Here is a 15,267-nt window from a genome sequence, read left to right as displayed (position 1 = left end):
CCTAGAGGTGTTCCTCAGATCTTGGTTAGTGAAGAGATACCGACTACAGTTATAGAGTGATGTATGGAGTGTGAGCCTTCTAAATTTTCAAGGATAGCGTCCCTTTAAAGAAGAAGCAAGAAAACAAACATGTTTTAGCTGCTCCTAAGGACCTGCAGAGTGAATGGCAGAATTTCACTCAGGGTCTGTTTAAGTGCCCATCAACTGACCCTTCTGTGGCATCTGACAAGCCATCAAAGGTATTGCCTTATACAAAGTTGCTCTCTTCTGATAAGGACAGTAGAACTATGGAAAGACTTGGCAAGAAAGTTTTTACCTCAGCTACACTTGCTTTTAGGGCTGTAAATTATCAGACCCATATGACTAACTGTATTTTGGCTGTTCTACTCAAGCTTGGTTATTTCTGACCTTCCTGGCTATGAGGGGAAGACTTCTGCTCTGTCCTTATTAGGGATGGCTTCTCAGGTGCCTCACCACTCTATTAAATGTAGTTATGATGCGGCAGATGCCTCTTCTAGGGCTGTTGCTTTTAGCTGTATACTGAGGAGATATTCTTATTTCAGCTTCATCCCTTTGTCTGATGATATTAAAGCATTTATTTCGTGCTGCTGCTGATTTGTTCAAGTCCCTATAGGAAAAGCGTAAGGCTTTACAAGATCTAAAACTTATCTTTGTTTCTGTTGTGCCTAAATTCCAAAGGAATTACCCTAATAAGCCAGCTGTTGTTTGCAGGCAGTCTCACCCTCCCCCAAAGGTAAGAAGGGTGATAGAAGGGCTCCTCCTGCTAAGGCTGCTCAGATTCCTGTTGCTCAGAAATCTCCTTTTCTTGATAAATCAGGTACTGTCTAACTATCCTGTACTTCTCAGCCACATTCCTCTTTCTCTTCTTGTTTGGGGGAGGTATTATATGGTCTGGAAATCTCTTCACAGTTTCATGGGCATTCCGGAGCCCCCTCAGGAACAATTAGTCTTTTTTCAGAGGTGCTTCGGGGTCTCTTGACTCAGGGTACTATTCAGGAAGTTTCAGTTTCCCAAAGGGGGAAGGGATTTTTTTCCAGAATGTTTTTAGTCCCCAGGAAGAGGGCACTTGGAGGCCCATTCTGGATCTCTCTGATCTGAATGCCTTTCTGAGGGTCTCTTTCTTTCAGATGTTGTCCCTTCAGACCTTGTTTCCTATGCTGCTTCCTCAGGCTTTTCTAGTTTTTCTGGCCCTCAAGGATGCTTATCTTTTATCTCTGTTCATTCCCTTTTCAGGAAGTTTTTGCATTTCTCAGTTGCTTTCTGTCATTTTTGGTTCTCTGCTTTGCCCTTTTGCCTCTCTACTGCCTCAAGGGTATTCACAAAAGTCGTCATTGCTGTGATTACTTTTTGCAGACTAAGGGGTTTGCACATTTTTCCTTTCTTGAGCGACCTTTTTCAGGCAGTTTACATTCCCTCAGGTCAGAACATTGTGCCAGACTCTCTGAGCAGGTCCATTTCACAATCCCACTTGTGGATGCTTCACAGGCTTGTGTTTCTGGACATTGTCCACCAGTGGGGTACACCTCAAGTAGATCTGTTTGCCTCCCTTCTGAACAGGCAGCTTCCTCTTTTTTGTGCCAGAGTCCCATATCTTCTGGTCTGGAAGGTGGACCCCCTCTATCTTTCCTGGAAGGGGATGTTTCTTTATGCCTTTCCTACCAAAACCCTGTTCAAGATAAAGCAGGATGCTCCCCAAATCTTGCCTGTGACTCTCTTTTGCCCCAGACAGCATTGATTCCCTCTTCTGCATCTTGTCAAGGGCAGTCATCACAAATTATCTCATGGGGTAGACCTAGTCACACAAGACAATCGATGTCTCATCCATCCCCACCTGTTTACTCTTCATCTGACACTGTGGGTGATAAGATTTTGATTCCATATAGACTCCTTTTTGCTGAGGATGTGCTTAGGGTCCTGCAGGAGGCCAGGAAACCCACTACTAGGAAATCCTGCTTATCTAAATGGAAGAGGTTTTCTGTTCATAGGTTGGTACTAGGCTGTTGGTCCTAGGGCCTGTACAAGCCTAGCCATAACAATTCCCTGGCTATTTCTTCCCACAATATTTACTTCCCTGGACCCCTTTCTGGTGTCTTTTGTTGTAACCTGGAGCCACGTTTTGTGGATGTTCCTTTGGTTCTCTCTTACATGTGTGAATTGCTCAATGCTGGGTTGGCATATTCTTTTGTTAAGGCCCACTTGTCAGCTATTTCTGCTTGTCTGCTTATAGCACCCCATTTAGCTTCTAGATTTGAGGCTAAAATAGTTTCTTAAAAGTGTCCTTCATATTAGACCTTCCAGAAGCCTGTCCCTCCTTCCTGGGACCTTAAATTTGTTTTGGAAGAATTGACCCAGGCTCCTTTTGAGTTTACAGCTTCAACTTCCTTGTAGCATTGTTCTTGGAAAACTGTTATTTTGTTGGGCCTTACTTCCTTACTTCTCACAGATGGGTGTCTGAGCTTTGAACCCTTATAGCTGTTCCTCCTTTTTAGTTTTCCATAAGGACAGGGTATCTCTTTGTACTAATCATTCTTTTATGCTCAAGGTGGTTAATGAGTTATCCTTTAGTCATAGGTTCATAGGTTCATAGGTTCATACTAGGCTATCTGCCCTAGGGCATTTATAAGCCTAGCCAGAGTGTGTATGGCTTTCGCCACCCATTTTAAATTAATTTTGCTATGCCCTTTTTCGAGGTTAGTATACTGCGCTTCTGTCTAACAGTGACACAGAAGTGATACCCGGGGTAAACCTACGATCTCCCATCCACTCATCAAGATTCCTCTTGAAGAGAGTCAATGAGGGACTCTGCCTAACCTGGACTGGGATTTTATTCCAGAGTGAAGGGAGCCTCTGGGTTATGAATCTGTCCCTCCAGCATGTCCTATTTATTTCAGTGCTGAGGTTTAAGTCCCTCGAGCGCGTAGCTCGATGGAATTTGGATTTTCTGAGGTGCAGCATGTCCATTAATTCCGGGTTGGACATGGCTTTATAAGTCAGACACAGATCGCCTCTGAGCAGGCGGTATGCCACTGAGTAGAGCTGGAGTTTCTTTAACCGGGCAGCATACGGCATCTGTTTGAGCCCCTTGATCCTCTTGGTGAGGTACTTTTGGGGTCTTTCCTGTTGCTGCAGGTGTCTGGTAAGGTACATCCCAAAAGGGGCATTGTACTCAATTATGGGCCTGATGAGGGATGAGTAAAGAGGCACGATGACCTCCCCTGATCTAGATGTGAATCCCTTCATGATTAGGTGGGCTATATAAAATGTTTTTCTAACCACTTTGGCCATGTGGTTGTCAAATGAGAGATTGCTATCAACTTGGGTCCCCAGGTCCCTAATTACTTCTTCTGTACTTAATGGATTACCACCTATGTGGTAATTTGTGGGCACTTTGTTTTTGCCAAAGGGATGACTATACACTTTTTGGCGTTTAGCTTGAGGCCATGGCTCTGGCACTAGTTGTCTGTTTCTATGAGGCCCTTTTGGAGGATGCTTGTGTCAGCTGGAGAGTCTATTATGGTGCCCAGTTTGCAGTCATCTGCGAACTTGGTCAGCCACAGTCCTTCCATGTTGGCCTGTACCTCCGAGAAATATATACCGAACAAGAGAGGTCCCAAGACTGAGCCTTGTGGGACGCCACTTGTAACTGGTTTGGAGTCTGACATGGCTCCAGCTATTCTAACCATGTGGGTTCTGTCCTTGAGCCAGTTTGCAACCCATCTAGTGACATAGGGGTTTATATTTAAGCTGGTGAGCTTATCTATAATGCCCGAGTGGGGTATTGTATCGAAGGCTTTTGCGAGGTCCAGGTAGGCTGTGTGGGCCACCTTCCCCTTGTCAATGGCCTTGGTGACTGTTTCAAAGAAATTGACCAGGTTTAAGAGGCAGGATCTGCCCTTAACAAAGCCGAACTGGGTAGGATCCAGTGTCTGTAGGTCCCCAATATCTTTATTTATAAGGTCCATGATGATGCTTTCCATAGCTTTGCAGACCAAGCTAGTGAGACTTATGGGGCGATAGTTTCCAGGATCCGTTGAGGCACCACCTTTGTGGAGAGGGACCACTGTTGCTGTACGCCACTCTTTGGGTACATATCCTGTAGTAAGGCTGAGATTGAACAGTAGTTTTAGGTTTGGGTTTAGCTCTTCTTGGAGTTCATGTAGGACGCAGCCCGGGACACCGCCTGGTCCCATTGATGCTGTGTTTCTTGCTTTGGAGAGGGCAGCTCTTACCTGAGCATCTGAGATGTCAGGGGAGCAGCACTCTGCTGGGATAGATATTAGCCCTTTTGGTGGGAGGGGAGAAGTTTGTGCTGAACCTGTCAGCTAGGATGTTGGCAATGTCTGTGGGTTCGTGTATTTTTGTCATTTTGGACTAATTCTGAGCATATCTGGGAATTCCCACCCAGGTTCCTAACATAACTAAAGAAAGCCTTGTGATTATCCTTAGTGTCCTGTGCAATTTTTCTCTCGAAGCTGGCCTTAGACGATTTTATGAGTGCCCGTAGTTTTTGCTAATACTGATCAGAGATGCCTTCCCTTTTTGGGATTTTGCTCTGTCATGTAGTAGCTTCCTCCTTCTATTGTATAGTTTGTTTATGGCTGGGGTCCACCAGACAGGACGTCTGCCTTTGGAGGATTGGGTCTTGGTTTTATTTGGGATTGCATGATCCATGCATTCCTGAAGGTGTTCATAGAATGCGTTTATAAAGGATTTTGTGGTCTGGGCAGATATCCAGAGGCCCGGGGGCTTTGAAGGATTCCACCTCGGTTTTGAGGAGTGTGAAATTTGCTATAGAGAAGTTTTTCACTGTGGTTTTCTGGGCATGGGGTGGGGTCGGGATGTGAATATCCAGTGAGATTAGTTTATGGTCTGATCTTACCAGTGAGGGATACACTTCTGGTCTGGAGCATAGAGTCCCCATGTTGGTGATGATCAGGTCCAGTATGTTTTCCCCTCTTGTGGGAGTGGTAACAAGTTGTTCCATAGCATTTGAGTTTATAAATTCTAGGAACCTTTGGGCTAGGGTGTTGGAGCTAGAGTAATGCTCCCAGTCTATGGTTGGGTAGTTGAAGTCACCCAATATAATGGTGTTTGGAGAGACCTTCATATTTTCCAGTGTTCTCAGGAAGGCCGAGTGGGGTTCCTGGGTTTGGTAGGGTGGTCTGTAGCAGGCTATAAACTGGAAGGCAGTTTTACCCACTGTTAGTTGCACATGGATAGTCTCTGATGCTTCGTGCTGTGCCACCAACCTGGAGGTGTGGGTATCTTTGACGAATATTGATACTCCCTCCTTTTGTGGTTCGGTCCAAGTTTTGGGCCGAAAAGCATGGTATGAGGTATAACCTGGTAGTGCTGGGGTGCTCTCGAGCCTTGAACCAGGTTTCTGTTACTGCACAGATATCGATGTTCTCCATGCTAAGGAGAGTTTCGAGTGCGTGCATCTTGAGGTTTAGACTTCTGGCGTTGAGTAGCATTACTCTTAGTTTCTTATCCCTTGTGATACCTATGGAGGTGGGTTTGTCTTTTGAGCCTTGCCTAAAAAAGGCACTATGGGGGTAGCAAGAGCCTTTGCCAATATCCGAAAGCCCAGGGTTGACAGGTGCAAGCCGTCCCTAGCGAAGCATCGTGGCTTGTCGAGCATGTCATCCCAGGCTGACAGGCATTGGATCCCCTTTGAATGACACCAATACTTAAGCCAATTGTTGAAATTGATAATCTTGTCTTCATACTGTGGCATCATTCTTGGTGAGGGTAAGATGCTACTCAAGGTCAGGGTCATACCGGCCTGGGCTACATGCCCAGAGAGCTCCTCTATGTCTCTTTTCATGTAGTCCAGGGAGGTACGTCTCAGGTCATTCACACCAGCATGGACAATGACTGAGTCATATTTGTACTTGCCTTGGAGTGACCTGAGTGCTTGTGTTATGTGGCGGATCCTAGCACCCGATAGGCAGCTCACCGTGACCTTCTCCTTGTTCAGCCTGGTGAGCGGGACGTCAGTGTGCCTGATGATAGAGTCACCTATTACAAGTGTATCAGGTGTGTTGTTTAGCCTTAAGGGCTGTGACTGTTTGGCACACTGGCTTTGTGAGCTATGTGTTGCATGTGTTTTGTTTTGGGGTAGCGGTTGCTTGGGTGTCTGCTTTGGAGGTCTCTGCTGCTTAGGCAGATTTTTATTTAGAGCCTCCAAGTATGGTTTTGTGTGTTTATGTGTTTGGTTTGCTGTCGTGGTAGGTCTATGTGAGACTGGAATTGTAGTGAGTGTGGTTTCCTTCTCCTCCTGACTGGTTACGCCAGTACTGAGTTGAGAGAGCTTAGCCTCCAGTTTGGCTATATGGTTGCATCTCTCACATGTGTTGGAATTTGTTGGGAGGAGGAGAGGGTTGTCTGTGTACATTAGGCAGTTGTAACATTGCCTCAAGATTCCCAGGTTCACCAGCTGGACCGGAGAGGAGATTGACAACTGACCTTTGGACATGCTAGAATAGTATTGGGAATTCCTTTATAATTGAAAAAAAGGGCCAATGGGGAACAAGTTACTCAAGGGGAGTTTGTGAGGGTGTAGTGCTTTTCATTTTTTTAGTGCTGACTTACATAATTGCTTTAGTGAGCAAGTGCTAGGCTTTAGCATAGGAATAGGGTGTTTATTATGAGAACTAGATCAGTTCCAAGGCTCAAACCCAAATAAGCGGCGCTGCTCAATGAAGCGCTATGCACAAAATCACGCAAAGCCGCGCTACAGCGGGTTTTATACAGGCGGACTTGAAAGAGCTAGAAATTGGCCCAAAACAGCCAACAGACTACCAGATTCCTGTGCTGGGAACACTCCTCCAGGGACAGATAGCCTGCTCCAAGCTTCCCACTGCCACTGGTGAACAAAGAAGCCTCCCTCTATCCAAGAAAGGAAATGGCAACACAGGAACTTTTCAAAAGTCCAGAATACAGCAAAGCCTGTATTTGGACTACTCTAGGTCAGCAAAGATGGGAAACAAGGATAACTTTTTTTTTTCTTTTTTGCAACAAACAGCAGGAAATTGCAATAAATATGTAACACAGGCTAGCGCACTTGAGTGTGTAGCCTCAACAAGTAAATGCAACAAACAGGACAAACTTTAAAAGTGCAGGTGCAAAAACAACTTTAGACAGTTTAAAACAGTTCAAGAAGCAGAAATATTTGCAGTTTAGCTAGATCGGACAGTTGCCCAGGTAGTAGCAGGAAAAAACACTTTTATCAGGTTAGCAGTCGCTCTTTTAGCCTCTCTGCTGCTAGCACCACTCTGCAGGACCACGAGGAGCTTGGCTGAGTAGTAACAAGCGCAAAGACCTCGCCAAAGCGGGTTTTATACAGGGGGATTTGAAAGAGCTAGAAATTGGCCCAAAATGGCCAATAGACTACCAGATTCTTGTGCTGGGAACACTCCTCCAGGGATAGATAGGCTGCTCTAAGTTCCCCACTGCCACTGGTGAACAAAGAAACCTCCCTCTATCCAAGAAAGGAAATGGACAGCACAGGAACTTTCCAAAAGTCCAGAATACAGCAAAGCCTGTATTTGGACTACTCTAGGTCAGGAAAGACGGGAAACAAGGATAATTTTTTTTTTTTGTTTGTTTTTCTTTTTTTCAACAAATAGCAGGAAAATGCAGTAAATATGTAACACAGGCTAGCACACTTGAGTGTGTAGCCTCAACAGGTAAATGCAAAAAACAGTACAAACTTTAAATTACAAGCGCAAAAGTGCGCTAAAGCTGGCTTTAAAGCAGGGGGTTAGAAAGAGATAGGAAATGGCCCAAAACGGCCCATAAGCTACAGGTCACTGGGCTGGAACCACTCCTCAAGGGACAGATAGGCTGCTCAGAGCTCCCCACTCTCACTGGTGAACAAAGAAGCTTCCTCCTATCCAAATAAGGATATGGGCAACACAGGAACTATGACACAGCCCAGAGATCAGCAATACCTGAAGACTGGACTATTCTAGTTCAGTAAAGGCGGGAAACAAGGAATTTTTTTTTTTTACAAAGTAGCAGAAATTAGGTACAGAAACACAGTAAATGCTTTAATTCGGCTAGCGCACTTGAGTGTGTAGCCTACCAATTAAACTAAGCAAAAACAAACTTTAAAAGTGCAAAAAAATCTCAGAAATACAGGCAGAAATGCAATAAAACAACTTTACCGAGCTTATTTAGTAAAAGAAACAGAAAAGTCTATATATACAGAAAAGCAGCTAAAACACACAAACACTTCAGATGCAGTGCAACCTAGAGCACTTGAGTTGTAGCAATATTAAGGCTATTACAGTTATAATAAATGCTCTGAAATATACTGTATAATTCCAAAATGTTTGAGAAGCACAGTCAGAACACAAGGAGGTTCAGGCGAAAGAAAAAAAAAAAAAGTTTTGTTTTACTTTTTGAAAGGTAAAAAGGAGGAACAGAAGGCCTTATCAAATGTTCTCTCTGTATTAGGCAGAATGAGCTAATGACACTAGACTGGGAGGAGTGTCACAGTAGGGGCGGGCAACTGCAAAGCCACCAAGTATACAAAATAGCCTACAGCCAGCAAGCACTAGAGACACAAATGAAAGTTTTTAAACAGATAAGGATTTGTAAAGATACAGAATAGACAAAGTGCTATATATATATATATTAAATTTTAAAAACAGTAATCTGTAAAAATAATAAAAAAAATCAAGATACTTATATTTTCAGCTCAGTTGCAGTCAACAACTTCTTTTCCAGTCTGCACTGTGTGTAAAGACAGAAACCCTATCAAAGTTAGGGCTTAAATACCAAAACAGCTTTTCAGAACACAAAAGAACCAGCCCCCACTAACCAAAAGATAATTACACAGAGGAAATGCTTCAGTTAAAACAATAGCCTACAGCCAGCAAGCACTAGAGACACAAATGAAAGTTTTTAAACAGATAAGGATTTGTAAAGATACAGAATAGACAAAATACTATATATATATATATATTAAATTTTAAAAACAGTAATCTGTAAAAATAATCAAAAAAATCAAGATACTTATATTTTCAGCTCAGTTGCAGTCAACAACTTCTTTTCCAGTCTGCACTGTGTAGTCAGTTTATTCATTTGCCCACCTTTTTCCTTCTCTGCAGTCTGCTAGTGTGAGGGTTTTGCCCAGTTTGTTTGTGCATAGACAACTCAGATTTTATTTAGATAAGCCACAAAAAGACTAAACCCAAATACCAAGGAGAAAAAAGAAATAAACGGAGGCAGGAGAATGAATTTGGTTGCATATATTTTATGTACGTGTTATACACTTTTTAATATATATATATATATATATATATATATATATATATATATATATATATATATATATATATATATATATATATATATATTGCACAAATGTTATATACCTGCACTCATTTATTTAGTTATTGCATTGTTTTATTTGATCCTTTTGACACATATTTACTGACGCACATATATCTTTATATTTTATTCAATATATATTTAATATATTACACGTATTACTTAATTTAATATTTTAACTATTTACATTTATTGTGCTGAGTTATTCATATAGGTACGCTTAAAATGGTATTCAGCTTATGTTTCTATTTATATTTTATGTAGTACTGGATAATGATTGGGATGAATGTATTTATTTCCATTCATTTGAAACTGCAGTTTTATTGGTCTGTTACTGTCTGTTCTATGCTGGCTATTTATTGGTGGATTCATGTTATTTAAACATCTGATATGATGTTGTCTTATCTCGCCTTCATTCTATACTGGTTGGGTTCGGAACCGACCCTTGGTTCCAACTCGGTCTTATACAAAAAGCTCGAGGCCTTCTTCTAGTTTGTGGCTGAAAACCCTATCCCATCATGCCCTAGGAAAGGTCCCCAGATCTCGTTTGCCGCTATAACAAGATTGTGTGCTTCGTACTGGCTCTGGCTAAGTGAAATTATTTTTCTTTTCCGACAGTGTTATTTTATGTTGTTTTAGGGTAGGTTATAGTTTATTTAGTTACTTAACTCTTTAAGCAGTTTTGGTGTGTTCGCTGCCTTTGTGTTTTGCTGTTGACTGTCGTTTTTTTATCCTGCAGGCCTGTTTTCCATACCCTGTCCCGGCTTAAGCCCGTTATTAATTAGAGGGCTTTTATTTCTTTAGTCAAGCTCGTGATTTGAGTTATTTATCTCTAGTTATCATGCCTTTTTAGATTAGGCTAGCTTGTTTAAGTTAGAGGGCTGCTTGGTCCATTTCAAATATTTTTTTATTTTTATTTATTTATTTAACATTTGTTGACCGGGAATGTCCGACTAGGTTCCACAGAGCCTGTTTTCATTCCCTTATAGTGTGTGTTTATATATATATATATAGTTGTTGTTGTAGTGTTTGACATTTGTTGTGCCTTTTTTCTGCTAGTCATTGTTCTTGTAGACTGTAGACATGTTCAAACAGCCTAAGGATACTAAACCCTTGGGTTTTAAAAAATGCATAAATTGCAGCCAAAAAATATCTGTTATGGGCAGGCATACAGTGTGCGTGTACTGCCTCGGAGGAGTACAACTTCAAGAATTCTGTGCTGTATGCCACTCTTTCAGCCATAGAGTACTACTAGAAAGGAAGAACAAATTAATCCTTAGGGGATTACTAAAGACTCCCTTTTCAGAAGCCATGGGAGGAAGTCAGGGTCCTTCTAAATCTAGCCATTCCTCTTCATCTATATCTGATAAATCGTGGAAAAGATCTTCATTGGAGGCTCAGTCGGAGCCGACAAAAAAATTGCCTAAAATGTCATCTTCGGACCTGAAGAATGTTTGGCCCGAGAAACCTTCCACCCCAGCTCCTTCAGTGTCAGAGCCATTGGTGTTTCAGGAACGGAGCCGGTCCCCAAAACTGGAACCGGTTTCTCCTACTTTGAGATCCCCATTACTTCAAGCTTCTAGATCTCCTGCTCCCTCTACTCGATCCTCCAGGACCCTGTCTGATGATGATGTGGACCACATGATGTGGAGGCTTTTGAAAGCACCGGCATTTGCCAAACATTTGTCGGATCCAGCCCAGAGGATTTCGGAACTGATTAAGCCTACCCTGTCACCATCGATTCCTTCTCCGATATGACATGGGATTTCGGATCCGGAATGTGTGGAACTGGTCATAGTGAAACCATTGGGACAGAGATCTATTCCAGGATCTTTGGGCCTGACTACTGCTCTGACGTCCTCAGTTCCGTCTGAACTTGAGGAGTCTAGGAGCTGATTCTCTCCGGTCGGGTCCGGGGAGGGGAGTCGGACTGGATAGTTGTCAGATCCGAACTTGCCTCTCGGGGCTTCGGCGCAGGTGTGCTCAACTCCTACATCGGCCACGGAGCCAACCCCCTTGGTTCTGGGAATGCCTTCTGGTTCTTTGGAGCTGGAGCTTCCTTGGATAAAGGGGGGGGGGGGCCTTCGAAGTGATGAGGAGACTGCTGTCTTCACAGGCAGCTTCACTCTCAGGTCCAGACATTCTTCCCACAAAGGCACCGGTGTCTGTCTCAGCACCACTGCATCCACAGAGATGCGGAGACCCTAGGCCTCAGCATACCCCATTGGGTGAGCCCTTCTCTTCTGAAACCTCTCCAGAATACCCTTCTGAAGAGGTCCCTCGTAAGAAACTATGTAAGAGGAAGCATTTAGACTCCCCAGAGGAGTCCATCACATCCGATACAGACCTTGATGAGTCAGAAGTGTCCCCACAGTTGCCCTCTGAGGATGTCTTCTTCACAAACATCCTGGGAAATAATTAAGCAGAGAGGCGGCTGGAAGCCCATCAACCCTTCTGAGGAAGAGTCTGTATACCTGAATGCTTTTGGGTCTCGCTCTTCCACCACTTGGGTGTCTCTGCCTTTCGATAAACTGATGAACCTAGTTTGTCAAAAGGTGTGAGAGTCTTCAGACTCAGCGGAGCCTGTTCCCTGGAAGCCACATAAGTTCATAACATCACTACTGATAAAAACTTCCTTACAAAGGGTGCCCAAGTAGATGCTATAGTGGTGGCGGCGGCCACCAAAAATGAACTGTCGAAGACATCCTCTTCTGTCCATTTACCAAACAAAGTCTTGTACGATGGACAGATACGGAAAGCAGACCTTTTCTTCAGCGACTTTTGTGCTCATATCACTGAATTATCTCACCCACTTTACCAGACTTGAGAGAGATCTCCTGAAGGAGCTAGGAGATACTCTCCAGAATTCAGTAGTTGAGGAGGTAGTAGAAAACATTTCTTCTCAGCTCTCCACCTTGAATTCAGTGGTAAACTCCTCCATGAGACTGATTTCTTATGCAGCTGAAGGAGCGAGTAGGGCAGCGGGTTCAGGAATTTCCCTAATAGGACATTCCTTGATGTGCCCTGTATGACTTTGCAGAGCCCTTTAAATCTTCTTTTGTTAACGTCCCCTTCGGTGGCTCATCCTTGTTCGTACCAAAAGTCAAAGACACACTAACCAGGTGTGAGCAAGAAAGAAAGACTCCCTCTGCTGTAGGAGTCTGTTTTTCCCTACCTTCTAGACCTTATCTAAAAGGTCAAAAGGGAGGGAAAATGTGGTTCCAAAAATCCCAGAGAGCTTTTCAGGACACACATGGTGATTCCTTTCCCAGGCCAGAGGGGGAAGCAGTAATGGATGACACCAGCCATGCGGCAGAGGGGGTCTGCAAAATCAGGATGACAGGGAATCCTTCCTTGGTAAACCCGTTCAGTGCTCCTGAAAGGAGGCCCGTCTGTCCATCTCTGGAGGCAGTCGGGAGTCAATTATCTTTGTACCCAGAAGCCTGGAAAAAAATAACAAAAGACAATTGGGTACAAATCATCATATCCAGAGGTTACTCCATACCCTTTTCTTCTCTTGTCCCAAACATAAAAAACATCCCGGACGTTACACCCAGTCAAAGGGAACAAGCAACACTAGAGATCCAAAAGTTGCTAGAAAAAAAAAAGAGTCATCCAAACAGTCCCCGCAGACCAAATAGGATCCGGAACTTACTCACAGTTCTTTTTAGTTTCAAAGAAAACAGGGGACTGGAAAACCATCTTGGATCTTAGTAAATTATCCAAGTCTGTAAAAAAATCAAAGTTCCAGATGGTAACACTGCAGTCAATACTCTGTTTTCTGGGACAAGACGATTGGATGTGGTCAATAGACCCCCAGGATGCATGCTGCCACATAAAAATTGACAGACGATCCTGGAGTCATTTGCACTTTTGTCTGGGAGCCAGTCACTGTAAAGTTTCGAGCTCTGCCCTTTGGTGTCACTACAGCTCCCAGGGTGTTCACCAAGTGCATGTCAGTAGTCACGGCTCACTTGAGGCGCCTAGGATTCTGAGTGTTTCTGTACCTAGATGACTGGCTCCTAACCACCACCACCGAGCATCTATTAACAAAAGCAAGAGACACCACCGTACAGCTCTGTTCTCTCTTAGGGATCACAATAAATTATGAAAAATCTGCCTTATTGCCATCGCAATGTATTGTTTTTATAGGAGCAGATTTAGATACAACAAAAATGATAGCAAAGCTTCCCACCGAAAGAGTTCAGGTCCTACGACATCAAGTCATAAACCTACTTTCCAAGAAAAAGGTACAAGCAAGAACAGTCCTGAAAGTGTTAGGGACCATGGCAGCAGCAATAAACTTGATTCCATTAGCGTGTCTGCATATGAGAATTCTGCAGTGGCTACTGTTCACCCAGTGGTCTATGCAGGATTTACTGATGTTCCACCAGGTTATAATAACAGAATCATGCAAGAAAGACCTTAGTTGATGGCTCCACTCCTTTCATGTGACTTTAGGTCGATCCTTTGTCCTACCTCAGCCTGTAGCCACAGTGACCACGGACGCTTCCCAGTTGGAGGGGGTATTATCTGGGAAGGAAAGTTCAAGGCACTTGGCAAGATCACAAGGTCCATTTGCACATCAGTGTTCTAGAGATGTGTGCAGTGCTTTTAGCGCTGCAAGCATTCCAAGACTCTCTTCTGCTAGGAGCTATTGCAGTACAGTCAGACAGCATGTCGGTTGTCTGGTACATAAACAAGCAAGGAGGTATCAAGTCTTACCCCCTTTGCCGGGAAGCCCTGAGAGTATGGCAGTGGGCAACCTCCTCCCAATGCTTTCTGATAGCAAAGCACATCCTGGAGAAATCCAACGTGATAGCAGACAAACTCAGAGCGATTCTGATGCCTCACGAGTGGTCCCTAAAACAAGAGATGACGGACTTGATTTTCCGCAAGTGGGGCCAGCCTTGCTGCAGCCTTTTTGCCACGTCCATGAATGCCAAATGTATCAGCTATCTTGCCCTAATCCCCCCTCAGGGGGAGTCACCAAAGGATGCACTTGTACATGACTGGCCCTTGGGTCTCCTCTACACCTTCCCTCCCTTTCCGTTGATACCCAAAATCCTTCAGAAAGCCAGCTCCTTGGGAAGGAGTTTAATACTTGTCACCCTGTACTGACCTCGTCAAATCTGGTTCCCCTTCCTTTGGCCTCATCTCCAGGAGCAGCCATGGAGTCTGGACCCAGTCCCAGACCTCCTGGCTTATGCGTCAGGTATGCTCCACCCATCCCTTCAAATCCTCAAGTTGACAGCTTGGCTACTCCAATTCCAAACATAGCCAGGCTCCCTGACCTTTCTCCATCAGTGAAACATATCTTGATCTTACTTCATAAGGCTTCAATGAGGAAATTATATATGAACAAATGGAAAAGATATTCTTCTTGGGCCTTGAATAATCACATTGACCCCTTCTCTACCCCTATAACTTTTATACTAGAATTCCTGGCAAAGCTATTTAATGAAGGCTTATCTGCAGCTAGTATTTGAGTTCAATTAGCAGCAATGTCATACTTCCATATATGTGAATTGGGGCCGAATGTGATGTCCCACAGACTTTGCAAAGCATTCCTGGAGTACTATTTTATTAAGACCACCCATTAAAGCCCCCCTAGAACCATGGGACCTAAATTTTGTCTTACCCTGTTTGATTCTTCCCCCTTTTGAACCTGCGTCATCCTGTGATCTGAAGTATTTGAATTATAAGATAATTCTTTTAATAGCTATCACTTCAAGCATTGTCTATAAGGCCCCCCCTATATGCTTTTCCACAAAGACAGAGTGTCTCTATGAACAAACCTGTCCTATTTACCCAAAATATGCTCAGAATTTCACTTAATCCATAGAACTACCAGTTTTCTTCCCCAACTATGGCAATAAGGTAGAATATATGCTGCACCATCTA

The 15,267-nt window shown here is 43.6% G+C and overlaps 1 protein-coding gene across 4 annotated transcripts in view; it reads left to right on the top strand.

Annotated features, from left to right (window-relative positions):
• CMSS1 (cms1 ribosomal small subunit homolog) overlaps nt 1-15,267 on the top strand; it is a 1,462,848-nt gene that overhangs the window by 1,360,781 nt on the left and 86,800 nt on the right. The gene's annotated exons all lie outside the window — the stretch shown is intronic.

Source organism: Protopterus annectens, chromosome 5.part0 (assembly GCF_019279795.1).
Source record: "Protopterus annectens isolate FY-2018-M chromosome 5.part0, PAN1.0, whole genome shotgun sequence".
NCBI classification, from domain to species: Eukaryota; Metazoa; Chordata; order Ceratodontiformes; family Protopteridae; genus Protopterus; species Protopterus annectens.
This window is presented reverse-complemented; position numbering and strand designations above follow the sequence as displayed.